This window comes from Chiloscyllium plagiosum, unplaced genomic scaffold (assembly GCF_037043375.1).
Source record: "Chiloscyllium plagiosum isolate Xiang-an unplaced genomic scaffold, Cpla_swu_hap1 HiC_scaffold_17, whole genome shotgun sequence".
NCBI classification, from domain to species: Eukaryota; Metazoa; Chordata; class Chondrichthyes; order Orectolobiformes; family Hemiscylliidae; genus Chiloscyllium; species Chiloscyllium plagiosum.
In genome coordinates, this window is record NW_028270155.1 from 51,327,425 (window position 1) to 51,344,579 (window position 17,155).

The following is a 17,155-nucleotide window of genomic DNA, read 5'->3' on the forward strand; positions in this document are numbered from 1 at the left end:
AACTTGTCTGAATGGGAGGACTATCCATCCCCATTCATAAAATAGACAGGGAGATCTGATCCATGGGTTGTCTATTACATTCCACAGCATCTGTTCAGCATGCAAGTAGTCCTTTGGCGAGCTTCTCCAGGTGGACTTTTCATTTTTGGCTATGTCTGCTTCTTTTCCTGCACTTTTCATTGAACCAAGGTCAATTTCCCAGCTTGATGATAATGATAGAGTGGAGGATATGCCAGGGCTAGAAGGTCACTCATTGAATTCAATCCTGCTGCTGTTGATGACCCACTGCACCACATGGATGCCTAGTTTTCAGTTGCCAGGTCTGTTTAAAGATTCACCATGCTAAATGGGATATAGTGTACACAGGATTGACTAATAATTACTGTTAAGAACAGAATTCAGAATATCCAGATTCAATACATGTAGAATACTTACAGACAACAGACATAGGGGACTTTTTTTCCCTATCAGTCATGACTGAATTCAAAGCCATCTGTAAGGTGTCTGATCTACTGCATTGCACTGGCCACATTCTGATTATCTGCTGCAGATTCCACACATGATCTGTCCATCAAGTATAAATGTAAAGACCATGCACCCCAGCAACCAACTAAAGCTAGGCAACAGAAATGTAAAGAAATTTGATGGATAAATCAAGTATATATTTTGTGATGGCATTGCGAGGAGACATTGGATTGGTTGTTCTGTATTTGGTACCTTAAAATAAATTATTCCCATAAATTAAGTCATATTGAACTACAATTTATTCTTGATGAAACTTATGGACTAGGTGAGTTACAGCATTAATGTCTGATACACACTTTATTAGATGAGCTACGCTGTTGCCTTGAAGGAACAGTCTAACTTGTTAGAGAGTAAATGTACTACAGTCCATAAATGATTGAACTTAACTGAAACTGAGACAGATTGCCAAGTAGATAGACAAAAAAGGATTCAACGATTATAGTCCCATTCATTTGTTAATGTTCAATTTGGTGAACCAGTTATAAAAGTACAGAATGACTGTGCCTTTGTTAAAAGTGTAAAACAATCATTAACTCTGCATTACTTACTAAGTATAATTTCTCAGTTACTTTGCTGTTAAAAATGCTTCTGCTGAAAATGTAATGACTATTCAATCATAGCTAACAGAGTAATCAATAAGATGTACTGCAGTTAGATAATTGGCTGCTGTTCTGTTAAATAATCTGAGAAAACACTTTCAAACACCAGCCTCAGGGACTCAACACATGCATAGCAGATTTCTTTGTGTGGATTTCGTCAATTGGTGAGGAAGCAGCTAGATATATGTCTGTTGCAAATGACCACTTTCAGGTGGTATTAAGATCTTGCTTTGCAAATTACTGTTGAAGAATATAAAAAGCCGACAACTTAAATAATGCTAGCAACATTTATTTGAGCAGAAAGTGATTATTTCTTGAAGTCTGCATCACAGAAAAATGCATAATTTTATTGACATTACTGCCTTAATCAGCCATCAGCTTTTGAAGGATGCGCAGCCTTTTTGTTCACTTGCTATCTTAGAATTTTAAATATTTTAAAAACCATTTGAAATAGACATTTAATAGAATATACTCTCAAGTTTATTTAAGTAAGCCTGAGGTTATTTATATTTGATGCTAAAAAAGAACATTTCCCCTGCTGTTTCCTCCACAGAAAGAAGCTTTAGGTGGCAAAGGTGCAGAATTCTTTTGCAAAATTTATTACATTTACATTAAAAATACCGCAAAGTGAATATTTTCTGAATATTTAAAACAGTTTTTTTAAAAAAAGAGAAAATTAAATGGAACGGGTTGGAATCCATTATTTTTGATGTGCAAGGATCAGAGTCTGAAGCTTATAATGATTATGAGTTTGCATTTCTGCTTTCCCACTAAAATATAAGTAGACTACTTTGACATGAACATAGATTCTTATACCATGGAATTCAATTCCATTCGGGTGCAAAGCTGCAAAATTTGACCAATGAATAGATAATGAAATGAAAAATAAAATTGTTTTTGTTATGCCAGTTTTAGCTATTTCAGGATCATTTATATATAATGTTTTAGTGGCAGGCACATGGTTAAGTGAAAGGTGAGCATTTAAACATAGATCAATATTCTACATATGCAACGATGAAGCCAAACTGTAAGTGCTAGTTTGCAAGCATATGGTATAGGAAGTCATTAATTAACCACTTTTCGTATGCTTTATTTAAAAAAAACTGGGTGTAAAATTATGTTCCTTTTAGATCTCCAAATTATGCTTAGTCTTTAATGCTGATTATCTTTCTTCAATTTGGCATTAAATTATATAATTTGGCAAACATGTTGTTCTTTGGAATCTTTTGCTAAGCTCTCTCCAATTATATTTTTATCCTTACTGATCAGGGCTGAACCTAGATGTCAAAGATTCATCTCTTGGTTAAGCCATGTCATTGACCAGTGCAGTTTCCAACCACCTGTCAATAAAACACAGCGCATATTCCATTTTGAAAAGCGGATAATAAAAAAAATCAGAACTTCTCATTTCTTTCCCTTTGTTGTTTTATCTTTGCTTGAGGACTAAATAATTTATTTGTCTCTGTCTGCTTTGCTGGGAAATATGTTCTGTCCACCAAGACTTGCTCTACTTTGTGATTTATTATTTAATAATTTGCAGGGATTTGCTGTTATAAGGCGAGTGCTGTGACTGGTTGCAGAACACTTACAATATGGTACAGTTAGCTGTCCTTTATGCTTCTCTCTCCAAACAGAAGGAGTTATTGATTTTCTACAAAAACACAGCATACTACCACAGACCAACTCTGCTGATGCTTGGGCTGCTGTTATGGCAAAATAAAGAGTTACTGATTCATGTTTAGAAACCACAATAAGCCACCCCCATGAAGAAGATGTTCAGGGACCAGCCAAGAACCCAATGTTCAAAATAACGCAAGCAGTTCTACTAGAATTTTTCTCCTTCATTGACATTTTAGAATTTTTTTAAAAAATTGAAACAAATGGCTGTTTAAAAAATGTTTACCTTCTACTGCTGATCTTGCCAATTTCGATCAGATTTCACAGATTTCCAATCTACAAAGCAATAAAGGCAGTGCGTTGAAGTCAGGCTAGTAGCACCAAAGTTACTTAGCACCTTATACCTTCACATTATTGAGTTTTAAATTATTTTAATATAAATAAAGTTCTCATTGCTCTACAGTGAGATTAGTGACACTGTAATCACAAATACACAAACAGTATACCATCAAGCATTTCATTACATTAACACTTTGCTCTAAGCCAGAATAAATTAAAGTACATGTTCATTGTCACATAAGTCCTGGTAAAATATATGTTTTCCAAGATTACTAATAATACGATGGCCTGTTTGTTTCAGATAGATGTTGGCAGTTTTCAAAATCATGCAGTTTGGTAGGATGATACATTTCAACATGTTCATATTTTTTATTATTAAGTAACTCAATGCATTTTATTGAAGAATGGCCACCCTTACCTCTATTTCAATGTTTACATTTTATGTAAACCCCAAGAAAACACATTCAAATTCTGATAAATTAGTCACAAATACATTAGATTGGAGATCAGCCAGAAGGATTCTTTTTTTAAGAGGAAGAAGCCCAAAAGAACTGCAGATGCTGGAAATCCAAAACAAAAACAGAAATTGCTGGAAAAAGCTCAGCAGGTTGGGCAGCATCCGTGGAAAGACAGCTGAGTTAATGATTCAGGTCCAGTGACCCTTCCACAGATCATATTTATTTCTGATTGCATATCTTACAAAATCACAACACGCGTTGTGAAAATGTTGAGGCCACATAATTGGAGCACCCCAGGAAATTTTACTATATTAAAAGAAAGTAGTTAAATGTAAGTTACTGTTCATTAGAAAATAAGCTCTTTCGTATAGTTTTAAATTCATACATTTTTTCTGTAGTGATGTTAAGAATTAATTTTGGGAATAATGTTAAGATGGAAAAGTATAAGAGTTTTCTTGAAAATTTGCATTTTATGAAGGTTTATTCCATGTGTGAGATTTTGTGCTTGCTATTGTTGATGTTTGCCATGTGGGTAAAGAGAATATCTTCACACTTAGGGCATAAGATTCAGGTTCTGCCATTCTGCAATCAGGTACAGCGTGGCCAGCTGTAGAGTGAAGCTCTCTTTACTGAATATGCCCCAACATTATATATTAAACGAGTCTTGCAAGAGCAAGATTTACAGCAATATTGCAAATGCCAATTTTGTACCACAGCTATTTTGAATACAGTGGCTGAACCACAGATATTTTTGAGGTTGCAGGACTAGGAACTAAATGGAGACTGTTCATATCCCAAAGAACTGTAGCCAGAAAAGAAAAGAAGATTCTAATCCCATCAACCTTAGTTGGTTTGAATCAATGTGCAGTATGAGTATAAGGGTTTTATCCAACTGTGCCATGCTGTCTACTTCAAAGTTTATAATTCTCCAGTTCTTAAAAGCTAATTGTCTCCTGTGAAGATATTATTTTGGGCACGTGGAAACACAATTAAACCTATTAGTTCCCTCCAGCCAATGAAAAAAATTATAAATTGCAAGATCAAAATAAAATGTTAAAGAATCAGTAAGGAAGAAGATGTGAATGTGAAAGATATGCATTAGTGATTGCTGATTTACTAAATAATTTTGCTGGATGATAACAGACTCAATATGTTGTGATCTGATCACAAATGTCTATTTTATTTTACAAAAAGGTACTGAAGTATTTTTCTGATGGGATTTACTATCACAGGTGTAAAGCTACAATTGAAGGCCAATAATTCTGTGCTCTGCATGAGCCTGTACAACTGACATCACAGTTGATGATGAGTGTAGGTTGTGAACCATGGCTGGTCCCTTATTCACTTTGTATGATATGACCTGCCTGTACTCCAGGCAAAACAATACTTTTCACTGTACCTAGGTACATGTGAGAATAATAAATCAAAGCAAATCAAATCAAATTAAACAGGGTTTTAAGGTTTTAGTTTGCGTAAATCCGAACTGAGATAAAGCGCTCTGGAGCTTTCAAATTTAATTTCAGAGTGGGGTGGGAACAAGTTTTTCAGCCCTTATGCTCCCCATTCCACATCCATACTAGCCCAGGCCAACCTGCTGAGCCCACCCATCCCCAGCCCCCACAACCACCTGCATGGCTCCTCAAAACTCTCTTGCTAACTTGTATCCCTCTGCACTCTAGGTTCTCTCATACCATCCATTGAAAACTACATCTACATGTCCAGCCAATTATAGCGAACACAACAACCTATGCACTCCACCCAGTAGGTTCAAGTACTGGGCTTCTGGATTCGCCCCTCTATTGCTATATTCGTAATGTCAGGACAGTTTTCTGTCTCAACGAAACCTCAGGCCTTCTTGCCATTAGCTGAGTAAAATTTGCCATTTTCACTGATGTTTCTTTTATTAATTCCCCTTTTGCGAATCTGCTATGAGCTTGCAAAAATTTTCAATTACAAGTAATAAACAGATGCCAGATGTCACCTGCGCTGTGAAGACACAATGTGCTGAATGTCTTGAATATAAGTGGGAGGAAAATTATAGTAGAGAAACAGTCAGCTTGGCAGGAATTCATTTATGCAGTGGCCAATCCTTGATATAAATAGTTCCAATAATTTGAAGTAAATATTTGAATATATGAAACAGAGAGCTCTGCATTTAGTCTGAAAACAAACACTTGAATTGACAAACTTTGTACTTTTTGGAAAAAGTAATACAAGATTATGAAGTATCTGCAATTCAAATACAATGAATGAAATGCTCATTTTAAGACAATTTGTGTCATATGGCATAGGATCTTAAGACTGTATGTTGGAACAGTCTGCTTAGAATGAGAAAATATATTTACTTGATTGCTATTTATTTATATCAGACAGAAAAGAATGAAAACAAACAGGCAGCACATCACCTTAAACTGCCACAGAGGTGTAAAGCTACAAGCATTTATGGATTGATTGGCTTTGCATTTCTGAGTCCAAATGTTAACAATTTCACTCAGCAATAATTGTCCAAGTATAACAAAAAAGATGGGTTGTTTTTTTTTCAAGTAGATCCACTGCAGTTTGGCTTTCAGGTCAATAAAGCATCATTCCTAAGTGTGCACAATTGAATTATTCACTTGGGAGATATATTAAGCACACATTCTAAAGATGTCTATATTCATTGGAAAGATGAAAAGAGGGATGAGCTATTACCACAGCCTTGTGTCATGGATAAATATTTCACTGCAAATAAATAAAGGATGTGTGGCGTTTTTCCTCTGAATGACTTTTCACAGTTCACTACACACAATAGTTCTAGCGTGTCATGTCCCAGACTCCTGTTCAAACTTCAATGTCCCAAGAGGTTTGCTGTTCTGAAGAACAACCAGGTAATAGTGAGCTTTCAATTTGCAGATACAAAGAATCCAATTAATCAGTGCTGTTCAAAAAAAATTGTAAAATTATCGTTTGGAGGTATTGTATGAAAGACCATTAATGGTTTCAGCTTCTTGTTGTAGATTAATGCTGCAAAACCCAACCTGTCTGTCACATTTAATGACTTTTTTTGAGGAAGACAGAAAATAGTAGATCTAAACAAAACATGGTCACACTCCAGAGAGGGATAACAGCAATGAATTTATTTTAGTACTGTATTAGCCCCTTTCAGTGCACCCCAAATAATTATTTGAACTGGATTTGTTTATGCTGATCAATGTGAAGGTCATCAATGGAATACTACTGTTTTCCATATCCAATGTCAAATGCTCCCAGCTACGTTTTTTGGGAAAGGTACATTTACTTTCCCCTGGCAATGATTGACTGGGGTGGTAACAAAAGACGGATGGAAGGGAAAATCAGGCGGATTGTAATTCAGGCTCCACATTTGGTATCACTCAGTACACATTATAGCCAGGACAAGTTTCATCTTTGTGTATTGGCCTCAGAGCAGCAGTCCTACTGCTCAGATCAGTGTTTGTCCCTTAATATTTAAGCTTTGTCTGAGGTTGAATTTGCACCAAATTATAAACAGCGTTTGAATTGCATCACCTTCAGCAAGGTTGATTAAACCAGAAGTTCATTTTGTTTAAACCTTTATAGCTGGCGAAGCGGCAACTTGTTTTCCATAGTTCACTTTGTAGCATTTTCAATTCTGAATACGAAGGTTGTGGGGTTCAAATGGCACCTCAGGACTTAAGCACAAACATCTAAGCTGATTCTTAAATGCAGTAGGAGGAATACGGTGTTATACAGGAATATATAGGAATGGCATATTCAGCCAAGATTCTCTACTCCACCCTGCTTGTGGGGTAGTTTGGAGAGAAGAATATATAAGCTGTCATGAACTGCTTTTGGAGAATAGCAGGGTTACATTCCTGGTGTCCTGGTCAATACTTATCCCTCAATCAGGGACATAAGAACAGAATGACCTGAATTTTGTGGACAGCACCAATCAGTGCTAACTTTGAATAAATTTCCACATGAGCCTACCATAAGCCTGATAGTGAGAATTTTGGTTGTCTTGAGGGAAGACTCCTCTTGGCATGGGTCCCAGCAAAGGTCAATAGCACTGTCTGATGTGGATGACAAAGGCAGATAGTTGTGGGAGTGGCTTACAGTCCCGGCCCCACAAACACAAAAAGGCATTGTAAAAATCACATTTTTATAGACATAAGTTATACAAAACTAAAAATCTAACAATTTGCTAAAAATAAAACATCAATTTTTTTTATATTTCTTTTATCAGATAAATCATTTGAAAACTTGACATCATAAGGAGTCCGATAATGCATGCTAAAAGTGAGATTTCAATTAATTGCAAGATTTTTCAGATTTTTAAAAGGTTTCATGTTGAAAATGAAATCTATTTTAAATATTAAAATGGTGTGGGACTTCTCAGTATTTGCAAATTAAGAGAATGCCCCCTTGTGGCTGGAACTGCAGGTGTAGCATTTTTATAGTATAATTAATTCGGAATTAATGGGCAATTAGTCCAAATTTACATTGGTTCCATACTGCTTTATGAAGTAGCAAATGCTAAGGGGTTGTATTTGTTGGCCCACCACAACTTCTGAATTCGTCCTACCGGGGCCTCCAGCAGCCGGTGGCAATGTTGAGGGAGGACACCAACAAAGGAAGATGCAGTCAAGCAGACCTTCACTGGAGGAAAGGGTGACTTTATCAGAGAGAGGTCTCATGTCAAGAGGGACGGACAGACAAAGGATTTCCTGAACTAGATATGAACTGCAGGTTTTATTCCAAATGAGTATACAGTTTTCTGACTTTAACATTCATGTTCTTTCATGTTTCTAAAGACCTGATGTCAGTGGAATAAATAATTCCTTCTTCATGGTATTCAGGCCATCTAATTGTCTAAAGTTAACATGACATTTCTGGCATGATTGGCAGGATTCCAGAAGACAGACATCAGGTCATGGTGAACAAAGTTGAAAGGTCCCTGGCTGAGATGAAATGGATGGTGCAAGAGTTGAAACTGGCAATCTCCACAAAGGAGCCTGAAGCTGCTCCAGGATAACAGGAAGCTCAGGCACTGAAGAAAGAAATCAGATCTTAAGGCCAAACCCAGGCAGAAGTTCCCCATCTTAGTTCTCTTCATACTGTTAAGGAAGGAAGTGGTATTCCTGTTTGAGTATTCCAACTGCAGTTGAATAGGAAGCTGGACAGATTTGGAATGGAAACCCACCCGACAATCTGGTGATTGAGGACTGGATAGAGTATCCTGGGGTCCAACATGAACAAACATCTGGTGTTCATGATTGAACATTAATATGGGAAAGCCCATTTGGAAGTACTGGTAGTAGGTACAGATGTTCAATGGAGTCCACAACGGAGGTGCTGATGAGGATTTTGGGGGACAGCAGTGGCCTATCACAGCTACAGCAACAGTTTTATGTCTACAAGTAAACCATATCCCTGGACCTGGTGAAGTAGTTCAAATGCTTCATCTTCCTGGATCCATCTTTTACATCAACAAGGGACAGGAGGGTGAAGGACTGTTTAGCTAATGCAGTGATAGATTGAAATATCTGGATGGACTTGGAGGCTTAATAATGACAAACCTCATTGTCCATTCTTTGATGTGCAGGATCACATCATCTGGAAAATGAAGAAAAATGGATTCCTAAGAGCAGGGAAGAGGCTACCATAAGAGAGATGATTGTCAGTATGGATAAGGATGTAGACGTCAAGCTGAAGAAGCAGGAGAGTAGACTGTGACAAGATCCTTGTTGTCCTATCTCCAGCATAAGCCTCGTGGCTGACCCCATTGAAGGCAAGCCCCAGAGTGGTGTTGGAATTGTTTCAGAACCAGACACTTCAAGTGTCACTGTTCTCAACAACCATTGCCATCAATGGCAGAACAGACAGGGACACCCCACCTCTTCCCCAAGTTCACACAGGCCATTCACACCGTGACACAAAGGCCTCAACTGTAGCCAAAGTACTAGTATTTGATTAGTCTGTCTGTTCCATCCATGTTTTGATTAGTCTATGGTATTTACAAAAGCTACAACCCCACCCCCATCATCCAAATTCGACTGTATACTGCTGATTATACAATTCCTGGACACCTCACCAACCTACACCAGACCATTACTCCCATAAAGCCTGGAACCTGTAGCAAGTACCAGGATAGATTACAAGCTGGGAATGTCCTCACGAGCAAATGGCAAATATCGCCTCAACCCTTACCATATGTCCAGATCAGTGATGCGAATGTTGAGACTAACTTGGATCTGAACATCCAGCCTCCATGGTACAATCATACCTACTGATCACAGAACTGCTGAGTAAATGGTCACTGTCTGTTGTCAGGTTGCCAGGTTGGCACATCTCAAGCAGGAAACAGTATCCCAGTGCTTCGGGCATCAGCTGACGACAGTGTGGAAGAGCGCAGAGCAGGGAGCTCAAGCAATTAAGCGGATTCTCTCTGGAGGAAAAGTTGTCTTTGTCAGGAAACAGTCTCATGAAGAAAGGGAGAGTTAAACAACATATTTCCTCAACCAGATGTGAACTCCAGGTATAATTCCATATAATGTTGTTTTACTAGCTTAGCCTTAATTTCTTTTTATGTTTGTAAACTTATGACAGCAGTGGAATAAAGAATCCATGCTTCACAATTTTCAGACTGTCCACGTACTTCCATTTTGTGTTACATAGGAACTACAATGTGCATAGTCTATAGCTTGTGGAAATATCTCTGACATGCTATAATCATGAGCCCTCAAAGTGTCACCACTGCAGCTACTACAAAATGTAGACCCACCATACTGCAGGCTTCCAAAATGTAAATAATAAATCTGCATGTTTGCACATGTCAAAAGGAGAAGCGAGTTACATATTTCACAGCTTCTTCAGTTCAATCATATTTGAGGAGCATAAATTTGAATCATCAATTTGAAATTGAAGTGCCTTTGATTCCTATGCCAGGTTTGGAAAGCTTGCTACAATTGATTTAAAAGTCTTCAAATATTAGAGAGACAGTGAGAGAAGGTTGTCCAATAAGCACTGGCCCATCCACCAAATTATCCCATGAAAGTTGACAAGCTTTTGTTCAAACTATAGCTCAGAGGAACACAGGAATTTGAAATGAGCTACTTCTCCAATCAGAGGCCGGTTATTTTCTGCATTTGTTTCTGATAGACAAACTTGCCAAACTGGGGGAAATAGTCTGTGATTGAAAGAGCAATGAGCAGTACAATTTGAATGGTTTGACGAGGTCTGAGACTTCACTGTTGGAATATTGCGTGCAATTCTGATTTCCTTCCTATTGGAAAGATGTTGTGGAACTTGAGAGGGTTCAGAAAAGATTTCCAAGGATGTTGCCAGGTTTGGAGGATTTGAGCCATGGGGAGAGGCTGAACAGGCTGGGGCTGTTTTCCCTGGAGTGTCGGAGGCTGAGGGGTGACCTTATAGAGGTTTACAAAATTATGAGGGGCATGGATAGGATAAATAGACAAAGTCTTTTCCCTGGGGTAGTGGAGTCCAGAACTAGAGGGCATAGATTTGGGGTGAGAGGAGAAAGATATAAACAGGACCTAAGGGGCAACTTTTTCACACAGAGGGTGGTACGTGTTTGGAATGAGCTGCCAGAGGAAGTGGTGGAGGCTGGTACAATTGCAACATTTAAAAGGCATTTGGATGGGTATATGAATAGGAAGGGTTTGGAGGGATATGGGCCAGGTGCTGGCAGGTGGGACTAGATTGGGTTGGGTTATCTGGTCGGCATGGAGGGGTTGGACTGAAGGGTCTATTTCCACGCTGTACATCTCTATGACTCTATGACTTTTAAGAAGACACTGACATAAGGGGGACAAAGATTAGAGTGGTGTTGGAAAGGCACAGTAGGTCAGGCAGCATCTGAGGAGCAGGAAAATTGACATTTTGGGACATTTCATCAGGAAGAAGGGCTTTTGCCCAAAATGTCAATTTTTCTGCTCCTCAGATGCTGCCTGACCTGCTGTGCTTTTCCAGCACCACTCTAATCTTGATTCTGATCTCCAGCATCTGCAGTCCTCACTTTCACCTATAAGGAGGAGGAAATCAACACTCTACCCACTTGGGGTATGAGGGGGGAAAGTTGGTGAGAGTCGGATGGGGCTGGAATGGTGTGGATGAGGGAGGTTGTTTGAAGTTGGGCAGACTGTCAGTAGGGATGTATGACAATTGGATCAATCATCAAGCCGACGGGGTGGTAGGAAAAGTGAGAATTTAATGGACCAACAGTGAAGGTTGAGGGTGGTAAAAGCTGTCAGCAGGCCAGTAGAATGATAGATGAGGCAGGAGTTGTATAGGGGAGACAAGAAGATCACATGGAGCAGTGATTGAGTAACAGCTCGGGGGCTGGCTGGTTGAGTGGTCAGTGAGTGGTGGGTTTAATGAGTGAGTAAATGACTCAGAGTGGGATGTCAATGACTGGGTGACTGGAGGGGGTGAACAGGTCACACTCACCCCTCAAAACCCCACTGCAAAAATGCCTAGACACAACCCATGCTAAAAGGTATCCTATATTTGACCCTTTTGGATTCTAGCCAGACCAGTTTGGTGTGTACCCCAGCAGAGGGGAGCCACGATCAGTGTCAGTAAAACTCAACTCCTTAACTCGGCTCTGGTCCTAATTCCCTTCAGGCAACTGTTAGTGCAAACTCCACATTCTCCCCATGTCTGCGTGGGTTTCCACCCACTGTCCAAAGGTCTGCAGGTTAGGTGGATTGGCCATGCTAAAATTGCCCATTGTGGAGCAGTGGAAGCAGGGGTGCGGTTTGTGTGGGATACTTTTTTGACGGTCAGTGTGGATCTGATGGGCCAAATGGCCTGCTTCCATACTGTAGGGATTCTATATTTCTTTTATTAAAAGGCCACTAGTGACAAACATAATCTCTCTGAAATTAACTTGGCATTTCCTTGAGAAAAAGTAAAATTGAAATATGGCCGTGCATGTAAAATGGATTGGACGGCCCTAGTTTAGAGCCTTTCATGACCACAGAACACCCCAAAGCACTTTAACGTCAGTAAAATACTTTTGAAATGTCATCACAGTTGTAATGTAGCAAGATGGTGGTGTTTTGTTATGCCACTGAGCTAGTAATCCGGAGACCCAACTCAATGCTCTGGGGTTAAGGGTTCAAAACCTACCATTGCAGCTCGTCAATTTTAACTCAACTGATGTGTTCTGGAATTAGAAATTAGACTCAGTAATAGTAACCATGAAAATACCAACAATTGTCATGAAAGCTCCATTTGTTTCATTCATGTCCCTCAGAGAAGAAAATCTGTCATCCTTATCCACAACAATATGACTCTCAATTGCCCTTAAAATGGTCAATCAAACTCAGGCAACAAATTCCATGAAAGAATTAACCAGTAAGCACACAGCAAGCTCCCACAAGTAGGACAGTGATAATGAGGCAAATACACTATATTGTAATCCACTATAATACACTAAAGTATGTGTTTTGAGTCTCCATCTGCTGCTAAATATAACCTGAGTTGTGTTATTATCAAAGTTCTGTATCCTATATGAAGTGTTACAAGCCAGTAATACATCATCCGATGAATTTAACATTCTTTGAAATCTTAGATGTTTTGCTAACTTGCAACATTTACAATATGCTATTTCTCATAAGATGAATAAATATTGCAACTCTTTTCTTTCCTCCTGCTTTTGTTTTAATGCAACCTAGGGACCTTATGAATTACAGTGATATAGATGGTTAAGTATTAATTACGTACCAAACAATTACATGTGAAGTGATATTTTTGTATGCGTGTAAGTCAGAAGAGTTTTTGCTGTTTGATACACAGGGACACCACAGTTTGTTTTCTATTATTGTCATAATGTTTTTTTCCTGGCATGCAAGACTTAGCTCAATGTGTTATCTCCTACGTAGATGTAGAGAAGCTAGGGTAATAATTTGGTATAGTCATCAAGCCCATTGATCAGAACACTTCTGCACAACATTTATTAATACACACCAATGATTTGGATGAGGGAACTAAAGGTAATATCTCCAAACTTTCAGATGACACGAAGCTGGGTGGGAGGGTGAGCTGTGAGAAGTATGTAGATATGCTTCAGTGTGATTTGTACATGCTGAGTGAATGAGCAAATGCAGTATAATTGGATAAATATGTGTTTTGGTAGCAAAAACAGGAAGGCAGGTTATACCAAATTATTACCTAGCTTCTGTATGTCTGTGTGGGAGAGAACACATTGAGCTAAGTCTTACACGCCAGGAACACAACAACATAACAATAAAAACAACAAGCTGTGGTGTCCCTATGTATCAACAGTAAAATCTCTTCTGATTTTCACGCATAGAAACGTATCACTTCCTATGTAAATGTTTGGTATATAATTAATACTTAACCTGAATGGCTAAACATTGCGAGAAAGGAATGCGCAATGAGACCTAAGTTGCTGAAAGTATACGTGCAGTTGCAGTATGAGATAAAGATGGCAAATGGTATGGTGACCTTCAAAGCAAGAGGATGAGGGTAAAGGAGTGGGGATGTCTTGCTACAGTTATACAGGACCTTGATTAGACAACATCTGAAATCTGTCATTCTTACTCACAACAATATGACTCTCAATTACCCTCTGGAATATTGTGCGCAGTTCTGGTTTCCGTATCTGAGGAGGGATATTCTGGCTATAAAGCAAATGTTTAGCAGACTGATTCCTGGGATGGTTGCACTGATGGATGGGAAGAAGTTGCATTATTCACTGGAGTTCAGAAGAATGAGGTGGAGGGGGTGGGGATTGGAATGAGAACTATAAAATTCTAATGGGACTAGACATGGTAGATGCAAGAAGGATGTTCCTGATGGTGGGGAGTACAGAACTAAGAATATAGAGGGAACCATTTAGGACTGAGGTGAATTCGATTTATTCAACCAGAAAGTGGTGAGTCTGTGCTAACACAAAAAGCAATCAAGGCAAAAACATTGTATGATTTATAAAAAAGAGTTGGATATTATATTTGGGGGTGAAGGAATCAAAAGATATGGGAGGAAAAGCAGGAACAGACTTTTGAGTTGAATGATCATCCATGATCATACTGAATGGCAGAGAAGGTTAGAAGGGCTGAGTGACCTACTCCTGCTACTTTCTACATTTCTGAATGAATTAGATGTGCAGTAAAAGAATAAATCAACTGAACACAACAGACATTTGTTGCTAAACCACCAGACATGGCAAATTTGCTTATTTCTTCTTCTGGGGAGGGGAATTTTATGCTTCAGAAGAATTTTGCCAGTACATGAAAATTGGTATTACCAAAACAAAATTTCAGTGACACTCATCTCAAGGAACTCTCATTGCTACAGTAGTGTGGTATTTCCATTTCTGAGAATAATCAGCTTGATGACCTTTTTAATTAAGACCTTTAATTTAGCATTAATTAGGCCTGAATTAAGTTAAATTTTACAATATGGACACTCATTTACTTTTTCCTCAATGGAAAATGCTCATGATCATTCAATTAGGGCACTGTAGCTAAAGAGGTTTGTGACTGCAGTGCAGGTTAGATTCAAAGCCAAATCAAGAATCAGAAATGGTCCTGTGCTAACCCACCATACTCTATCCCTCCCCATACATAGAGAGTGTTTGAAAGTGGCCATTCAACAAGGGTCTAACACTTTATATAATATTTGATAAAATAAATATATGTGATTTTATAATGTCCCTAATCTAATAACTCCAGATTACGGTATCATTTAATAATAAACACCTTACTGTACAGTTATCAGATATAACATCAGGGTAATGCTTATTTTCATTTCAAATGAGAACAGCTTCTATTCTGATCCTCTGCCCTCTGTGCTGAATTTCTTTCAATACTTTTCCATCAATGTACACTTCGTATCATGGTTTTACGCTGAAACTTTTTGCTGAAAAAATTGAAATTCTGAAGGTGACAGAATTTAACAAGCTAAAATATTTTAATTGGTGGAATCCTCTTCTGAGATGAAAAATAATTTTAAGAAATCACTATTACAGTGAAAAATCCAATGCAATATTTTGAAAGAATAAACAAACACAAAGAATTCTGTTAAAAACAGAAAACCACACAAAGTTGCTGATATATTATGTACAATATAAAAAAAATAAAGATCAGACAGTGCAAGTGGGTCTCTCGATTGTCACTAACAAGGCAATCAAAATGATGTAAATTATTCACATAACAGCTTGCAAATACAGGCTCTCTAATAACTGATTTATAAATTACCTCACAGTGGCTTTAACTGGTATCTGAACTGAATAGCCTGCTTAAGTCTGCCCAGTATGAATAGCTTTCATTGTTTTATTTTTCAGGTTTGAAGCATAAGTGGTAGCAAACACAGCATCAATAGACTGATAGTGTAACACCCAAAAGCTCAAAGCAAATGCCAAAAGGAGTTGATCTTCACAGGGAACAATAGATTGGTGGAGAAAATTAGTTGGACAGCTTTCGATTGAATGTTCAGGTATGTTGTTCACTGTGGAGATGAAGAACATCTGAGGTAGACTGAAAGAGAAAGTGACCTGATTAATTAAAGCAGAGTTGGCTGCAGCAATGCAGTGTCTCCAAACACCTCTCCGTGGTGAGAGCAAAGAAGCAAGTCTACATTAATATTTCATCGTTGCTTTCTGTCAGAACTGAAAAGAATACAATGTTCCATCTCTGGATCAGGGATAAAGTGTCATTTCAAAATGATTGCACATTAATTAACTGATTTTTTTGACACATTATTGTTGTTGATATTCATCCAGAGTTCAGCAAATGCTTCTGAATGACACAACTTTAAATAAACATGTTATAGAATTTTGAAGTAATTTTGCGGAAGCCATTAAAATTTAAATATCATATAATCTATCCTGTTGTATCCTGGGAAAATTCTTTATAAAGCCTTTAAGGATCTTGCAGGACCACATGGGATTTTGCAATTCAAGGTCCTGTACCTTAGGTACAGTTAACATTCCATTCATTATATAACATGTTGTATCATTTCAAAGTTACTCTTTACCTGCTTAGCTTAACTGGTAAAATTGAGGTGAAGCAATATTTCAATCTTACGTTTCTGATTAGTTACCCTAGCTTCTTCAGCACAATTAATGTGAAATTAGCTGAAGTACCACAAAAGATTGTAAAATTTTAAATGCGCATTTTGTTTGGTGTGTCTTGACTTTCCATGTTGTATTATGCTCAAACTGACTCTGTCCACAAAACTGGACACATTTCCAAATTAAATTCATCACTATTGTGAATTGTCACTAAGTATGCTTATAGGGGACCTTCAAGGAGACTCTTAAAATTAATCATTTTTAGGCACAAAGATAAGAATAGACTTGTTGGGATACAGTTTTCTAATTTACAAAGAAATATATTAATTTAAATCACTGAGGAATAAATGAATCTGTATAATTGTTTAAAGTCAGTTTCACTTTTTTTAAAATCAGGTTACAGGCAAGTGGCAGACTACACTCTTATTAAAATGTTTTTTTTGTGATAAAAAAGGCGACTGACTGTGTGGAGTTTGCACGTTCTCCCCGTGTCTGCGTGGGTTTCCTCCGGGTGCTCCGGTTTCCTCCCACAGTCCAAAAGATGTGCAGGGTCAGGTGAATTGGCCATGCTAAATTGC

The 17,155-nt window shown here is 38.1% G+C and overlaps 1 long non-coding RNA gene across 1 annotated transcript in view; it reads left to right on the forward strand.

Annotated features, from left to right (window-relative positions):
* LOC148147335 (uncharacterized) overlaps positions 1-15,995 on the forward strand; it is a 179,997-nt gene extending 164,002 nt beyond the window's left edge. The window contains exon 3 of the long non-coding RNA XR_015759877.1: positions 15,849-15,995. This is a non-coding gene — a long non-coding RNA (uncharacterized LOC148147335). The remainder of the gene's footprint in view (positions 1-15,848) is intronic.
* Positions 15,996-17,155: the final 1,160 nt, after the last annotated feature.